The sequence below is a fragment of the Zootoca vivipara genome, chromosome 5, assembly GCF_963506605.1.
Source record: "Zootoca vivipara chromosome 5, rZooViv1.1, whole genome shotgun sequence".
NCBI classification, from domain to species: domain Eukaryota; kingdom Metazoa; phylum Chordata; class Lepidosauria; order Squamata; family Lacertidae; genus Zootoca; species Zootoca vivipara.
This window is the reverse complement of record NC_083280.1, coordinates 3,284,211-3,301,434: the sequence shown is the minus strand read 5'-3', so window position 1 is coordinate 3,301,434 and position 17,224 is coordinate 3,284,211. Positions and strand designations below refer to the sequence as shown.

At 47.3% G+C, this 17,224-nt stretch overlaps 1 pseudogene; it reads right to left on the bottom strand.

Moving 5' to 3' along the window:
• Nucleotides 1-213: 213 nt before the first annotated feature.
• Nucleotides 214-1,240, bottom strand: LOC132592117 (spermidine synthase-like; annotated as a pseudogene).
• Between the last annotated feature and the right edge of the window lie 15,984 nt (nt 1,241-17,224).

Genomic DNA, 17,224 nt, shown 5'->3' with positions numbered 1-17,224 from the left:
AGGCTCTACATTCATGCTCCACAGGCTGGAGAGACGAGTTCAAGCAATGGCCCAATAGCAAAGCCTGAGCTAGGTAGGTGGGGGTGGGGGGTTGTTTGGAAGAGGGGTCCTGCGGCTGGGTGCAAACCCAGAGTCCTTTCCTTTTTTAAAATACCTAATTGGAATGAATGTTTAGCTGGCAGGCTAGAGGCCGCAAGGCAAGCGAGGACCATGTCAGGCCGCCCGCCCGCCTGCCAGAGGCGATCCGCTAGGTGGATGAGGCTTCTGGGGTTTTCCGTCCCGCCGGGCCATCCGAGGCCAGAGGTGGATCTGCGTCGGGGTTCTCAGAGCCTTTCGTGCAAATTCAGGCAGGACAAAGGCTGCCCGGTGGACACCTGAGTTATACTTCAGATTCCTTGCTTCCACTTCCTTCTGGGACAACTGTTGGACAGGGTCCCTGAAATTAGGGTTTCAATTCTTGCTGCAGAGCATGAAGCCGATCTGTCCACTGGGGTAGGTCGGGGTGGTGCAGTAGGCGTACTCGGCCACGGGGAACAGCGACTTGCAGAACTGCCACATCTCCTTTAGGAGGTCCAGGTGCAGCCACTGGCATTCGCCTTGGCAGCAGAGAATGCCGTCGTCCCGCAGAGCTGTCTTCTTTGAAGAGGCTTTCTGCAGGACCCATGGGGTCGGAAGGGTCTGTGATTATCACATCCAAAGCCTTCTGGTTCTGCATCATGAATTCGAAGCCGTCCCCAACATGCAAGGTAAGTTTTGGGCTAGAATATCCCACGGCCATCCCTGGGAGGTACTTCTTAGATGCTTGGATCACATCCTCGTCGATTTCGCACTGTACCATGGACTCCACGGAAGGGTGCTGGACCACTTCCCGCAAGACTCCTCCATTGCTGCCCCCAATGATGAGCACCTTCTGTGGGTTTGGGGGACTGCACAAGGGAAGGTTAGCGATCATTTCCTGGTACAAAAACTCGTCCCTCTCTGGGCACTGGGTGACTCCATCAAGGACCAAGACGTTCCCGTATGTTTTGCTCCTGAAGACCAGGATCTCCTGGAAGGGCGACCGCTGGTGATGCAGGACCTCCTGGACTTGCAGAGAGAGGGCCTGCCCAGCCCAGAGGCTGCACGTCTCGCGGAACCAGCCCTCTTGGATGACGACTGCTGGGGCTGCTGTCTCCTCCTCTGCCTCCCCTCCAGCTGCTGCCCTTCCTCCTCCTCCTCTGCCTCCCAAGCTAAGCTCCATGGCCAGCCAAACTGGGGAAGGTGAAGCGGCTGCCCCTCTGCTCCACTCTGCCTCGCCTCCACAAGCGCAGGCCACCTCGGGGCTGAAGGTTTCTGAGACAGGGTTTTCTCGTGAGGAGATGAGGAACGGCGAGAACCAACACCAGATATGCAGGATTTCCCTGCTGAGATAGTCTTCAGAAAAGATGATTGAGTTCCTGGCCCTGGAGATTCTGCCCTCAGACCAGATGAGGCGCTAGGGCACAGAAGCATCCGAATCTGATTCGGATTCGCACATCCCCTGTTGGAGCATAAAAAGTGCATTTTTTATTATGTATTCATAATTCTTCTATAAAAAATATAGTCCATACACTATATGTATGGCCGCCTCTCTGGAGCTCGCTCGCTCGCTCAAGGGCTGCTGGCTGTGCGCTCGCCCACCAATTGGACAAAGGGGCGCTTCTCCCGGAAACTGGCCCCTCTCCATGGGTGGAAGGGGAGCTGGCGCCCTGCTCCGGGTGCAAGGAGCGCCAGGCCAGCCGAGCAGAGCTGGTTTGTGCTTGCGACGACGAAGCGCAGCATTGAGGGAAAGGCGCCTGCCTTCTCTCCGCGAAACTCACCGGCAACCCCCCCCCAACCCGTCGCGCATTTACAAGAGCTCAAGCGGCTCCCTCTGAGGATTCCCTTTCCCTTCTGGGCCGGCGGGATACCTGCCTTCCTCGCTCGGCCCCTGCCCCCCCCCCCCCGCCCCATGCTGGGTACGCCCATGAGCAGGAGCGCCTCTTTCCCCGTTTCCGACACTCACAGCAAAATAAAATGCCATTCCAATGGCTGTCTCTTTTCGGTTGCGGCGATGTACATATTTTCCGGCCTCTTTGAATATTCTTTTATAGGTTTTTTTTGAAGATGCCGCCAAAGTCCTGTAACATCAAAATAAGAGACAAAGGATGCACAAGCCTGAAGCTGGCACAACAACAACAACAAACAACAACAACAACAACAACATTACTTGCACCCCGCCCACCTGATTGGGTTGCTCCAGTCACTACCCTCTGCTCCTCTCCAATTTCACCCAAGTCGTATCCCAATATCTAGCTCTCCTTCAAGGAAGGGATGCTTGAGAGTGCATGGCTTGTTGTTGTTATTGTTTAGTCGTTTAGTCGTGTCTGACTCTTCGTGACCCCATAGACCAGAGCACGCCAGGCACTCCTGTCTTGCACTGCCTCCAGATGTTTAGAAAGCTGGTGCAAATGTTAATCTGGTTTTAGGTAAAGGTAAAGGGACCCCTGACCATTAGGTCCAGTCGTGACCGACTCTGGGGTTGCGCGCTCATCTCGCATTATTGGCCGAGGGAGCCGGCGTATAGCTTCCAGGTCATGTGGCCAGCATGACAAAGCCGCTTCTGGCAAACCAGAGCAGCACATCGAAACGCCGTTTACCTTCCCGCTGGAGCGGTTCCTATTTATCTACTTGCATTTTGACGTGCTTTCGAACTGCTAGGTTGGCAGGAGCTGGGACCAATCTGGTTTTAGTCTATTGTTATTTTAATTTTTCAAAAGTCTCAAATTATTGTTGTTAGTTTTTCTAATCGATATTTTCTTATCTTTTCTTTTCAGCCGCTTTGAAGATTGTTTTATTAGAACCAACAGCACATACATTTTCTGAAATAAGTCAAAAGTTTATCCCCATTTCCCAGAAAGCAGGCCTGGGGGGGGGGGCTGCTCTTCTTGCCTCACCTGCCAGTCCTTTTCACCTTCTTACCTTGCAAGAAGACGGATGCCTTCGAAAAAGGTTTCTTTACGTGCCAGCATGTCCCAGCAGCTTTCTAAGTGGAACATTTCTCCGTCTGTGATGCCTCCAAAACGGCCAACCAGATATTTCATGGCCTGCACTGTGGTCCTGAGTCAAGTGAAGAAACCAAGAATATTGTACTATTTATTTTTCCATTTTAAAAATTTGCATACTGCCCTTCACCCGTAGATCTCAGGGCAGTTCACAACATAAAAATACAAGATAAGAAGCACAAAATAAATAAGAAAAACATGAACAAACCAAACCAATAACCCCTCTCCCTTTCACAGACACAGTTGAAAGGGCGTAGGATGTTAATCTGCCAATGGCCTGGTTGAAAAGGAACCTTTTTGCCTGGCATCTAAAGGTATATAATGAAGGCACCAGGCAAACCTCCCTGGGGAGAGCGTTGCACTAATGGGAGCCACCACAGAAAAGACCCCTTCTTCTTTTGCCACCCTCCAGACTTCTCGTGGAGGAGGCACATGACGAGGGGCCTCTGATGATGATCACAAGGTCTGGGGAGGTTCATCTGGGGAGTTTGAGGTCCTTGACATCTTGCAGTCTTGAGCTGCTTGGCCTGATGGATCCAACCACAACCATCGCCCTCTGCACCCTCCCACATGGTTCCAGCACAAGCTGCAACCTTTCGGCTGTGATGGAGACTTAAGGTTTCCTGAGACGTGAGTCTCACCCCACCAAAATCAGCCCATCCAACATCCTTTCCCATCCTAGTGTCCTTCAGGTGTTTTGGACTACAACTCCCATCTTCAGCCCAGTTGGTGGGAGTTGTGGTCCAAAACGACTGAAGAGTACAGGAGTTGGGGAAGCCTGGGTCTCTTAGCTACCTAACCTTAGCAGAACCTCCATGTCCAAAGGAGGCCTATCTCTTGGGGGGAGGGCTGAGCCATCACGGCTATGGGTCAGGCTGACAAGCGCCCAGAGAGAGAAGGGAGGGCCACCCCAAATGCATTAGTAGGTCCCTTACGCCAGCGGATCGAGGCAGGAAGAGGGGCCTGTGATGGTACTGCTGCTCTTTTCCAGGACAAAGCTGAGGCGGAGGCTGAGTGCCAGCAGGATCCTGGGGAAGTTCTGTTCCAGCAGCCCCGAAGCCTCCGGTAAGGTGAGTATCCGGGACAGAGCGCTGGTAGCCTGGAGGGACAAAGACAGGAGAACGTCATTCAGCAGAGGTCATCGTCAAATCTCCCAACTTTCTATGCAGGAAGCAACATAGAAACTGAATGGTTTCCTACCGCTGTTGGAACTTGCGGATTGGAGCCCTTCCCCAGGATCCTCCTCAGCATAGGTTTAATTAGCTGGCTGCTGGCATACTGGTTGCTGACCAAAGTTCTCCAGACCGCTGTGGCTCTTCTGCAATTTTTAAAAAGAGATTTTTTCTTTCCCCCCTTTTCTTAAAAAAAGTCAGGTCAGCCCCCCCCCTTTAAGCTTTATATTGCACATACATACATTAAATTCAGCTCTCCCCATTTCCACCTCACAAAAGCTTTGCACATTGGCAAAGCAATCTCCCCTAATTCCTATATGTTATTTCCCCGTAACACACTCATCTCTTTTTTTTCCCCCATGTTAAAAATAAACTTTATTCAAGAAACTTTTAAAAAGAATTATACACACACCAGGGGATAAACATAAATACACATTTAAGCCACCCAACATAAATTAATCAACATAAATAGACAAACCAAATTGATCAAAACTCGCTGGGCAAATTAAATCTTTCAAACTGTAAATAATATACAATATCAAATTAAACAAACGTAACATAACATAACATAACTCATCCCCAAATCAAATCATAACACATAAACATACGCACATAAAATCAATTCATTTTAAATTAAAATTGGCTTCCAATCGCCAATATATCGTTTCCCTTACTATCATCCCTTAATTTGCTTTGCCTCTTATTAATTCAAATTGATTTATTCCTGCATGTTTTCTCTACTCAAAGCAAATCAATAACTCTGTTTCAATATTTTCTTCCACATATCTCCATTCTGCTTCTGTTCTCTGTTTTGGTATATTCCTCATTGCCGCCGTCATCCTTGCCAAATTCATAAACTCTACTACTTTAATTTGCCACTCTTGGATTGTTGGTATTCCGGTTCCTTTCCATTTTTGAGCTAATACTAATCTCGCTGCATCACAAGCATACAAAAAAATATTAACTCTATCTCTAGGGATATTTTCTGGGATTAAACTTAATAAGAAATATTCAGGGTTTTTTTCAAATGTGACTTTTAACATTCTCTTCAATTTCTCATATATATCATTCCAAAATTTATTTATTTCTTTACACTCCCATCAAATGCCACCTGTATACAAGCTTCATCATGTTTTCTTTAATTCCTGAACACGCTGTAAATCTCATTGTTGATCTCCACAAATTATCCCACTGTGTTTTGTAAATTGGTCTTCCTAAATCCTGGGCCCACTTTGTCATTACAGATTTTATCTCTTCATCTTTTAATTCCCACTCTAATAAAAATTTATACATCTTGGATAGTGGTTTAACCATATTATCAATCAGAATTTCTTGTAATTTAGATTTCCCCCCAATAAATCCTATTTCTTTATGGTTTTTTAAAATAAACTTTGTATTTGGAGATAATGTAACCAGCTAGCACAATGATGTTTTGTCTGTTCATATGGTTTTATTACAAATTGATCTCCTTCCTCCTTCACTATCAATTCTTGATAGGTTGGCCATTTTCCACTTTTACCTCGGTCGCTCATCATCGTCATCTCCAATGGCAACGCCCACCAGGGCGTCTTTGTCTCTAATAAATTTTTGTATTCATCCCAGATTTAAAATACCAATTTTTTAAATTATATGATCCGTGAAACTTTTATCATTCCCTCTGCTTTCCTGTAATAAGTATGCATGCCAGCCTTTGTTATTCCTAAATCCCTCCAATTCCAAGAGCTCTTGATTTTCTAATACCATCCACTCTCTCATCCATCAAAAACAAGCGGAGGCTTAATATAATTTAAGATCAGGGACCCCCCAACCACCTCTCTCCTTAATGTCCGTTAATAATTTTAAGAGGCCCTTACTCATCCCAGTCAGTGGAGCAGTCTAACAGGCTGTCAAGCACTGGGGTCAGCCGCTTCGCCGCAATGTTGGCTACTGCTGTAAGGGCCTCGTCCTTTGTTCGGGCGTCTGGGATGCTCGGGAGATGGTGGTAGATCTCCCTGATGATCATGGGCAGCTGGAAGAAGATAAAAGAAGACCAGGATGAGAAAGTGAGGTGGACCTGAAAGAAAGCGAGGGATTTCGGAGAAATGATATATGATGAGAAAAACAAACAAACAAAACAAAACTGAAGCTTTTGGGGTTATAGGGTCAGAAGTTCCAAAAAAGATGGTGAAGTTATTTGTGTATCCTGTTTCTCCTAAAATAAGACATACCCATAAAATAAGCCATAGCAGGATTTCTAAGCAATTGTGCAATATAAGCCATACTCTGAAAATAAGACATAGTGATAGGCGCAGTTCTGGAGGGCGCCAAGGAAGAGGCTAGGCTGGACATATAATTAAAAAATAAGACATCCCCTGAAAATAAGCCACCGTGTTGTTGTTTTTTGAGGAAAAATAAATATAAGACGGTGTCTTATTTGTGGAGAAACACGGGTATGTGACTACAGCAGCTAGGATTCTCTATGCACAGAAATGGGAAAACGCTCTAAGTCCCCTGACATACGATATCCCAGTGAGGCTGAACTGGCAGCAGCAGGAAGAGATAGCAAACCCTGCGACCGAAGATGAAAGAGAGCCAGGATCAAGCAGGGTTTTCTTTCTTTCTTTACAGCCCATGGAGGGGGAGGGAACACAAAGTAAAGAGACGCAGGAAAGTGAACAGGCAAGTTCACAGACCGTGCAAGGGTTAAGTTCCGAGTCAGGGGAGGGGCAAAGACCTGAGCCCCCTCGTGATTACGTGAACGTAGGTGGAAGGTCGGAAAAGAAGCCGCGAATCAACGATACAGATTGAAATGCCCAGTTGTGTAAATAGCAAGAAATAAAAGCTATAGAACGACATTGCCACTACTGTTTGTGTGTGAAGAGAGCAACTATGAGACCCTGACAGTGGAGGGGGGGAGAGGAAAAATTATTAGGTACTGGAATTTAATGACTACAGTATTTGTTTGTTTGCTTGAAAATGTGTATTTAGATTTTCAATACATGTAGCTTACAAAAGAGAACCACAAAAGAAATAGAAAACAGATCCAAGAGCCGGCTTGACTCATCTCTCCTGTTAACCCTAGGAATAGCAGTGGTCCATTGACCTCAGTGTTGTCTACATTCTGTTTCCTTTGCATTGACATGGACAGGGTGGAAGAATGTACTTAAAATACTGCCATTTTGGAAGCCAAACTGCAGCAGAATGGAAACAGAGGCGCCCGCCACAGACGTGGAAACCAATGCCTTCTTACTACCCAGAAACAAGCTAATTCTACGTTCAAAGAAAATGTTTCACTGGTAGGAAACCTGCTCTCTGCCTCTGTTTTGAGCCTTACCTCTTCCATTTCCATCCCGCATTCCTCAAGGAAGGAACTCAGCAGGACTCCTGCGGCCTGCGAGGTGGCTCTGCCTTCTACTGTCAAGTTGTCAATCGCCATCAGCACAACCTCGTTGATCTGGCTGGGCGTGAGGTGCTCCCCAAAGGCCTGGCACAAAGAAGAAAGAAGAGGGAGTTTTCTTCTGCTCCACATCTGGCCACTTTTCAGTAGACCACAGGCGCCTTCACAAACAAAGTGACCTATCTATCCACTCTGCCTTGCAGAGGGTTGAACTAGATGACCCCCAGGATCCCTTCCAACTCTCCAATTCTGATGGTTCTCTCTCCTCCCCATTTTATCCTCATGAGGTACTTTAGACCGAGAGGCTGTGACGGACCCCGTGAGTTTTCTGGCTGAGTGGGGATTTGAACAGGCTTCCTCAACCTTGGCCCTCCAGATGCTTTTGGCCTACAACTCCCATGATCCCTAGCTAGCAGGACCTGTGGTCAGGGATGGTGGGAATTGTCGTCTCAAAGCATCTGGAGGGCCGAGATGGGGTGTGGGCTGCCTGAGGAGGTTGGTGGGGCAGGGCCCCATTTGCCCGAATGGACAAACCTCTGCTATCTGGGAGCTGGCTGCGGTCTTAGCAAGAAAGAGTACAAAAAGCCACACCTACCTTGGCCACTTTGGTGATGTCATCGATGTAAATGGAGGGGCCAGAGATGAAAAAGTCCTCTCTGGCCCACTTCACCACGTGGCCCTTCCTCTGCAGCTCCCTGCTCCGCACTTCCTTTCCTAAGAAGGGTCATACAAAAGAACACAGCATTAGTGCTCCCTGCTCAAAACCTCAAAAAAATTTCACCTCAAAAATTATAAATCAGAACTAAAAGGCAACCCAAAGGAGTGGGGTGGTTATGGAGCTCTATGGTTGCAGCATTGGGGGGGGGGGGTTCCGTTTAGAAAAACGGCGAGGAAGAGGAGACGCAATGTATGGCAAGGGGGAAGTGGGGAGAGAGAAAGCTTTCTCTCTCTCCCTCCTAACATGAGAACTCCGGGGCCTCCAATGAAACTGAAGTTTCAGGATGGTCCTCCTTCTTGCAGTGCACAGCTAAACTTTGGAACTCCTTGCCACAGGAGCCATTGATGGCCATGGACCAAGATGGCTTTCAAAGAAGATGAGGCAAATTCATGGAAGAGAAGGCTACCCATGGCTATTAGCCATGATGGCTATGCTCTGCCTCCGCAGTCAGAGGCAGCAAAGCACAGGAGAAGAAAGAGCTCTTGAGTTCGAATTCTGATTGCTGGTTTCCCACAGGATGCTGGACTGGGGTGGGCCACTGGTCTGATCCAGAAGGCTTTTCTTATGTTCCTAAGCAGTGAATCCCTCCCCTCAGACTGCCCTCTCATCTCTGGCCAACGGGGTGTTTGCTTTAGGCCAGTGCTGGCACGAATTCTGGCCCTCCTGAACTCCCATCAACCCCAGCGGCAGCCAGCATGGGCAACACTCAGGGATGTTGGGAGTTGGAGCAGCCGCTGTCGGGCTACAGATCTCCCACCCTGTGGCCTATAAGAAACACACCCTTTCCCAGCATCCCACTCACCCATTCTGGATATCAAAATGTAATGGAGGTGGTACAAGGCCTCCGCGGATTGCGGCCCAATGTCCTTCCCGTTGTCTGCCAGGTGCAGGGATAAAAGTGCCACCAGCTGCCCCAGAAGGGGGAAATCCTGGGATATCTAGGAGGTGGAGAGAGAGAGAGAGGTGCACAGTCAGCCCTCGCCCCACACAGCCCAGCAAGAGAAAACCATCTGCCATGCTTTCAGTTGGCAAAGGTGGCAGAGGGGCGCAGAGCAAGAGACCTGTGCTTAGGTGGCCCACCCAAGGGCTTTTTTTCCAGCCAGAACTCACTGGAACTCAGTCCTGGAACCTCTCAGGTAGGCCTTGATGCCATTATAAGAGAATGAGGGAGGTGAGTTCATGGTGATTCCTCGGGTTAAGAACTTTACTTTAGGATGAGAACAGAAATGGCGCAGCGGCAGCAGGAGGCCCCATTAGCTAAAGTGGTAACTCAGGTTAAGAACAGTTGCAGGTTAAGAACGGACCTCCAGAACAAATTAAATTCTTAACCGGAGGTACCACAGTATAGAAATGTAATACATTAAAAATAAATAAATCTGAAATTTCGGCATTAAGCCTTGGTCACTCACATCAAAGTTTAAATGCTCGGAAACATATTTCATGAGAAAGCTGGTGGTCTTCACAGCTCTTTCCCGCTCGTAGATTTTGGGGGAGTCTATCCAGCTATTTGTGTGCTGCGGGAGAGAAATAATCATCATCACATGGACGGACAAGCATTAATCCGGGTTTGCAAATTCACAAAGCTTTAGCTACTGGCTGGATCAATCATGCTGGGACCATAGAGGGGACAAATTGCAAAAAAGGGTTGTTTTGTAAAGGAGAAAGTTTGCTCAATTTGGTCTCCTTTGTTGTTGTTGTTGTTATATACCCCACCTTTTTCCCTGACAGGGACTCAAGGCAGCTTACAAACAAAATAAGAACAACTTGAGATATAGAAAAAATAAGCCATTAAAAGAAACACATTGAACATTAATAGAATTAGAAATTAATTCACTCTTGGCTTGTTTTTGTTTTATTGTGTATTTTGTGTTCTCATTTTGTATTTTCATGTTGTGAACTGCCCTGCGATCTGCCATTTGTGTTTGTGTTTGTGTGTGTGATAATTACAATAATATAACATCCACCTCAGCCCAGCCGTAGCCATGGAATGCAGGCCGCATCCTTAGCCCAAGCCCAGCCATTCATGCACCAACCTTGGTGTTGCCCACAGGGAATGATGAATGGCAGCTGGTCCTTTGGGGTTTCAGACAGAGAGTCTTTTCCCAGCCCCACCTGGAGATGCTGAGGATTGAACCTGGGACCTTGAGCATCCAAAACAGATGCTCTGCCCCTGAGCCACGGCCTTTCCCCTCATGCCATCAGCAGAGGACATACGGTATCTTTGAATGTGTGCCTTGCACAAGCATTCCTAGCAGAACAGAGGCCCAGTTCACCATCAGCATCCAGAACCAGTGAGTTGGCCACAGGTGCCCCCCCCCATGCAATCATTTCAAGGGGGTCTGTCCTCCTGCCGGGGATCTGCTCTGACATCTTGGGGACTCCCTTACCTCCAATATCTGCTGCAGGGTCTTCAGGGAGGGGGCCTCCGACAGCAAGCTGCTCAGCATGTTTATGCATGCATTGACTGTCTGCTGGTAAAAGTCCTGAAAGGAGAGAAGCAAAAGCCATTAAAAGCTGAAGACCCCCATGGAAATCCCATGTGCTCTGGACTCCAACCACTCCTGACTCTTGGGCCAAGGGCAGCCCATCTGGAGAAGCACACATTCTTCAACTCTATTTCTTTTCAAAGAAAGAAAAGTCTTTTTGCAGCCCGTAGCCAGAACGAGAAAAGAGGGGAAGAGCCACAGGGGTGGCTCTTGTGGTAAGACTTTATTTCTATACCATCTGTCCATTGCCCAGGTGAGGGAACACCTTTTAAATGGCACACAGAATCAAGAGAGTCACAGCAAGCTTCAGCAGATCCAGCTAGGGACCCAGTATATTAGGGCTATTGCAATAGGGCAGCCTTGGCCACCAGCTGCTCAGCCAATTTGTAACAAAGCTTATGCAGGGCTCCAAAGACAGCGCCCAAAGAGTCCTAAACATCCAACGTTCTTTGACATACATCAAGAAAGGTTACAGGTCATGGGATATAAAGATAGAGGACTCCACACTGGGCTCAACTTCCTTGGGGTGTTCCAAACCATTTGGCCCTAACTATCGTACTTCCACCTTCATTTGTAGCTTACACAGCTCAGGCACTTGAACCTGGCAACCCCATATTCCTCCATTCCTATCCCTAGAAGCAGAAAGTTCAGTTACCTGGCTCTGTGTAACGGGCAAAGCGAAGACCTTTTTTATTGTGCTCTGCAGTAGCCTACTCCGCAGGAGCTGGTTGGTGGGTGGTCTCAAGGCACTGAAGAGGAAAGAGAAAGGAGGGGAGAGGAAATGATCAGCACCCAGCAGTCCATCAACCTGGTGAGGAAATAGGCACTGTGTCTGGCCAAGGGGTACAATTTCAGGGTATGGCAAGGGAAGTGCCAGGAATAGGTGGGGCAGTGACAAGCTATAGGGAGACTAGAAGTACCTCCCCATACTTACGTCATCTGTGCGACGGTCTCCATCGCCTGGCGGAGGAGGTAAGTTGAAAACGGCACCGCCGGCTCCGCTTTGATAATTTCCTGTGGTGGGGAAGCACACAGCAGCATGTCAGAGACCTGGAGGCTCCATCCCAGCTACCACCACACCAAGACCAAGACCTGAATTGTGCTCCCTCTCCAGCCCAGCCCACTTGACACCTTCTTTGCAATTGGCAAGTGGGTCCTCCTAGGGCCAGGGGAGAAGAGTGGGCTTCCTGGATCTGGGAATCAGATCCATCTTTCCTCATAAGAACATCAGACCAGCCTTCTGGACCAGGCCAATGGCCCATCTAGTCCAGCATCCTGTTCTCACAGCGGCCAACCAGACGTCTGTGTGAAACCAGGGAGCAGACCATGAGCACAAGAGCCCTCTCCCCGCCTGTGGCTTCCAGCAACTGATATTCAGAAACATTGCATCCTTCCTCTGTGGAGGTAGAACATAGCAATCATGGCTGGTAGCCATCGACAGCCCTCTCCTCCTGGGAGAACCTAGCCTCTTTTACTCAGGCACTGGTGACATCCTGCTGAGGTTGCCACAATGTAGGGCTGCCTTTAAAGAGGGTTTGCAGCAGAACGTGACCACTCAGAGCTAGACCTACACCGCTATTTAAAACACGAGAGAAGGGGGGGTGCTACCCTGCACCCCCTCTCTGCACACATACACACACACACACACACAGTGGAAAACCCCCAGGAGATCCCCCTCTTTTTTTCTTTTTAACTCACTATGATAGAGCTGGTGACCTCTTCCTTGTGGGGGAAGATGTTATATCCCAAATTTAATTCCACAAGTGCCTTGGTGGTTAGAATCGCTGCCTTGATGAAGCTCCTTTTCAGAGTCTCGTCCTAAAAGGAGAAGAGATTTTATTAAATTGAGATTGAATCAAAATCACAAGGAAACATAAAGTCACACTGACCCTAACCCTAATTCTAATCCTTACCCTAACACTAACTCAATCCTGAAAATAACCCAGAAATGGTATTGTTAGATCTTAGAATCATAGAATCGGAAGAGACCACAAGGGCCATCCAGTCCAACCCCCTGCCAAGCAGGAAACACCATCAAAGCATTCCTGACAGCTGGCTGTCAAGCCTCTGCTTAAAGACCTCCAAAGAAGGAGACTCCACCACACTCCTTGGTAGCAAATTCCACTGCCGAATAGCTCTTACTGTCAGGAAGTTCTTCCTAATGTTTAGGTGGAATCTTCTTTCTTGTAGTTTGAATCAGTTGCTCCGTGTCCGCTTCTCTGGAGCAGCAGAAAACAATCTTTCTCCCTCCTCTATATGACATCCTTTTATATATTTGAACATGGCTATCATATCACCCCTTAACCTTCTCTTCTCCAGGCTAAACATACCCAGCTCCCTAAGCCGTTCCTCATAAGGCATCGTTTCCAGGCCTTTGACCATTTTGGTTGCCCTCTTCTGGACATGTTCCAGCTTGTCAGTATCCTTCTTGAACTGTGGTGCCCAGAACTGGACACAGTACTCCAGGTGAGGTCTGACCAGAGCAGAATACAGTGGTACTATTACTTCCCTTGATCTAGATGCTATACTCCTATTGATGCAGCCCAGAATTGCATTGGCTTTTTTAGCTGCTGCATCACACTGCTGACCCATGTCAAGTTTGTGGTCTACCAAGACTCCTAGATCCTTTTCACATTTATTGCTCTCAAGCCAGGTGTCACCCATCCTGTATTTGTGTCTTTCATTTTTTTTGCCCAAGTGTTGTACTTTACATTTCTCCTTGTTAAAATTCATCTTGTTTGCTTTGGCCCAGTTGTCTAATCTGTTCAGGTCATTTTGAAGTGTGATCCTGTCCTCTGGGGTATTAGCCACCCCTCCCAATTTGGTGTAGTCTGCAAACTTGCTCAGGATGCCCTCAAGCCCATCATCCAAGTCATTGATAAAGATGTTGAATAAGACTGGGCCCAAGACAGAACCCTGTGGCACCCCACTAGTCACTACTCTCCAGGATGAGGAGGAGCCATTGATGAGCACCCTTTGGGTTCGGTCAGTAAGCCAGTTACAAATCCACTGAATAGTAGCATTGTCTAGCCCTCATTTTACCAGCTTCTTTACAAGAATATCATGGGGCACCTTGTCAAAGGCCTTGCTGAAATCAAGATAGGCTACATCCACAGCGTTCCCTTCATCTACCAGGCTTGTAATTCTGTCAAAAAATGAGATCAGATTAGTCTGACATGACCTATTTTTCAGGAACCCATGCTGACTTTTAGTGATCACAGAGTTTCTTTCTAGGTGCTCACAGACCGTTTGCTTAATGATCTGCTCTAGAATCTTTCCTGGTATTGATGTCAGGCTGACTGGGCGGTAATTGTTTGGGTCCTCTCTTTCCCCCTTTTTGAAAATAGGGACAGCATTTGCCATCCTCCAGTCTGCTGGAACTTCACCTGTTCTCCAGGAATTTTCAAAGATTATTCCCAGTGGTTCTGAAATCCCCTCTGCCAGTTCTTTTAATACTCTTGGATGTAGTTCATCTGGCCCTAGAGACTTGAATACATCTAAACTAGCCAAGGATTCTTGTACTACCTCCTTACTTATTCTGGGCTGTGTTTCCCCTGCTGAATCATCTGCTCCATATTCTTCAGGTTGGGCATTGTTTTCTTTTTGGAGAAGACTGAGGCAAAGAAGGCATTGAGGAGTTCTGCCCTTTCTCTATCCCCTGTTCACATTTCACCATCTTCTCCTCTAAGTGACCCCACTGTTTCCTTGTTCTTCCTTTTGCTATGGACATACCCATAAAAGCTCTTTTTGTTGCTTTTAACCTCTCTGGCGAGCCTGAGTTCATTCTGTGCTTTAGCTTTTCTGACTTTGTCTCTACACGTGCTGGCTATATGTTTGAATTCCTCTCTGGTGATTTCCCTTTTCCATTTTTTGTACATATCCCTTATGATATGATATGATCGTGAAGCTGAGGCTCCAATACTTTGGCCACCTCATGAGAAGAGAAGAATCCTTGGAAAAGACCCTGATGTTGGGAAAGATTGAGGGCACTAGGAGAAGGGGACGACAGAGGACAAGATGGTTGGACAGTGTTCTCGAAGCTACGAACATGAGTTTGACCAAACTGCGGGAGGCAGTGCAAGACAGGAGTGCCTGGCGTGCTATGGTCCATGGGGTCACGAAGAGTCGGACACGACTAAACGACTAAACAAATCCCTTATGAATCTTAACTCAGTTAAAAGTTCTTTAGACAGCCACCCTGGCTTCTTTAGGCACCTTCCATGTTTCCATCTCATTGGTATTGCCTGAAGTTGTGCTTTTAATATCTCCCTTTTAACAAACCCCCAACCATCATGAACTCCCTTCCCTTTTAGTATTTCTGTCCATGGGATCTCACCCAGCGTTTCCCTAAGTTTTCTGAAGTCGGCTTTCTTAAAGTCTAGGATTTGAGTCTTAGTATGCTTGGTTGCTCCTTTCCGCTGAACAATAAACTCCAGAAGAGCATGATCCTGCCACTTCTACCCCACTAACCAGGTCATCACTATTGGTTAGGACCAGATCTAAAATGGCTGATCCTCTCGTTGCTTCTCCCACTTTCTGGACAATGAAATTGTCGGCAAGGCCTGTGAGGAATCTGTTCGACCTTATGCTCTTGGCTGAGTTTGACATCCAACAAATATCAGGATAGTTGAAATCCCCAATTACTACTATCTCACTTCCTTTTGAATGCTTGGCCATTTGTTCCAGGAAGGCATCATCTGTGTCCTCAGTTTGGCTTGGGGATCTATAGAAAACTCCCACAATGTGTATCTGAAGAAGTGTGCATGCACACGAAAGCTCATACCAATAACAAACTTAGTTGGTCTCTAAGGTGCTACTGGAAGGAATTGTTTTATTTTGTTTTTGACTACGTCAGACCAATACGGCTACCTACCTGTAACTTCCCACAATGAGATCACTGTTATTTTTCTCTCCCTTAATTTTGACCCAGATACTCTCAACTTGGCTTTGAAGTTTTAAATCCTGGATCTCTTCACAGGTATACACATCCTTGACATATAATGCTACTCCTCCTCCTTTCCTGTTTGGTCTATTTCTCTGAAATAGATTGTATCCCTCTATTTCTACATTCCAATCATGAGACTCATCTCACCAGGTTTCAGTGATGCCTATTATGTCGTATTTAGTTTGATGTACCAAGAGTTCAAGTTCATCTTGTTTATTTCCCATGCTCTGTGCATTAGTATACAGACACTGAAGACCATTGATCATTCCCCCATGTCTCTTATTTAAGGATTTTTTCCTCCCACCACTAGGTCTGCGTGCTGTTTGCTCCATTTGGTCCTTGACAATCCAAGAGGCAGAAGCCCTTCTGCTCCCTCCTCAGTTGCTGCACTCCAAGCACTCCAAGATAATAAACTTCATGTAAAATTGCTGTTTTAGGGGTTGTTTTTAAAAGTCTGAAACAGATTAATCCATTTTGCATTGCTTTCTATGGGTAAGCATGCCTTGGTTTTGGAACGCTTTGGTTTTAGAACGGGCTTCCAAAACGGATTAAGTTTGAGAACCAAGGTACCACTCTAATACCCCATTTGTGGAGTCAGTATACACCCCAGTCTACATCCCTTTTCTGGATGAAGCCAGAGACTCTGCCCTAGGGCACAGTCTGAAGGCATGTGGTGCAAGGACCTTGACGGAGCTCAGGAGGTCTGCTCAGTGCCGGGATGGGGACCACTTGGGAAACAGTGGCACACCTCCTGGAGTCCTTTGACAGGAGAAAGGCAGGGTATACCGTATTTTTTCGTGTATAAGACACCCCCTATTTTTGGGGAGTCCAAATTAAGAAAATGAGGGGAGGATTGCCCAAAGTTGCTGAGCTTTCGGGGGGGGATTACCCACAGTTGTTCAATTATTTGGGGGGGTTTTCAAAAAATGGCTCACCCGCTGGACTTATGCTGCCGCAAATGTGTCGCAAAACCCACCTATTGTCTGTCCCCTCGCCGGCAGAAACCACCAATCACCTTCCCAATTGCTGCAGCAACAGCCAATCAACCCCGCCCCTTGCTGCAGCCACCAGTAACACGCACAAGAGCCGCTGACAATCTCCGGCTTGCAGCGGCAACCAATCTCACGTTCCCCCTATGCACTATCTGTGTATAAGATGATCCTCATTTTGAAACATCCTTTTTTTAATTCCAAAAACACCTCGTCTTTTACATGGAAAAGTACGGTATAGCCGAGAGAACGAACAACAGGAATCTGTGGGGAAAGGAGAGCCCTACCTTCCTGGTGTTCTGGAATTGGAAGAGGAGCTCCTCCACGATGACCTCGATGAAGCACAGCAGGTCTTCTGGCCGTGCCCCAAGAGCCATCTGGCCATAGCAAAGCATGACGGTGAGACCGCCATTCCTCTCCCCTGTCTTCTGGAAGGAAAGGGAGGCGAAAGTGAGTTTTGGAAACTCACTTTCGCA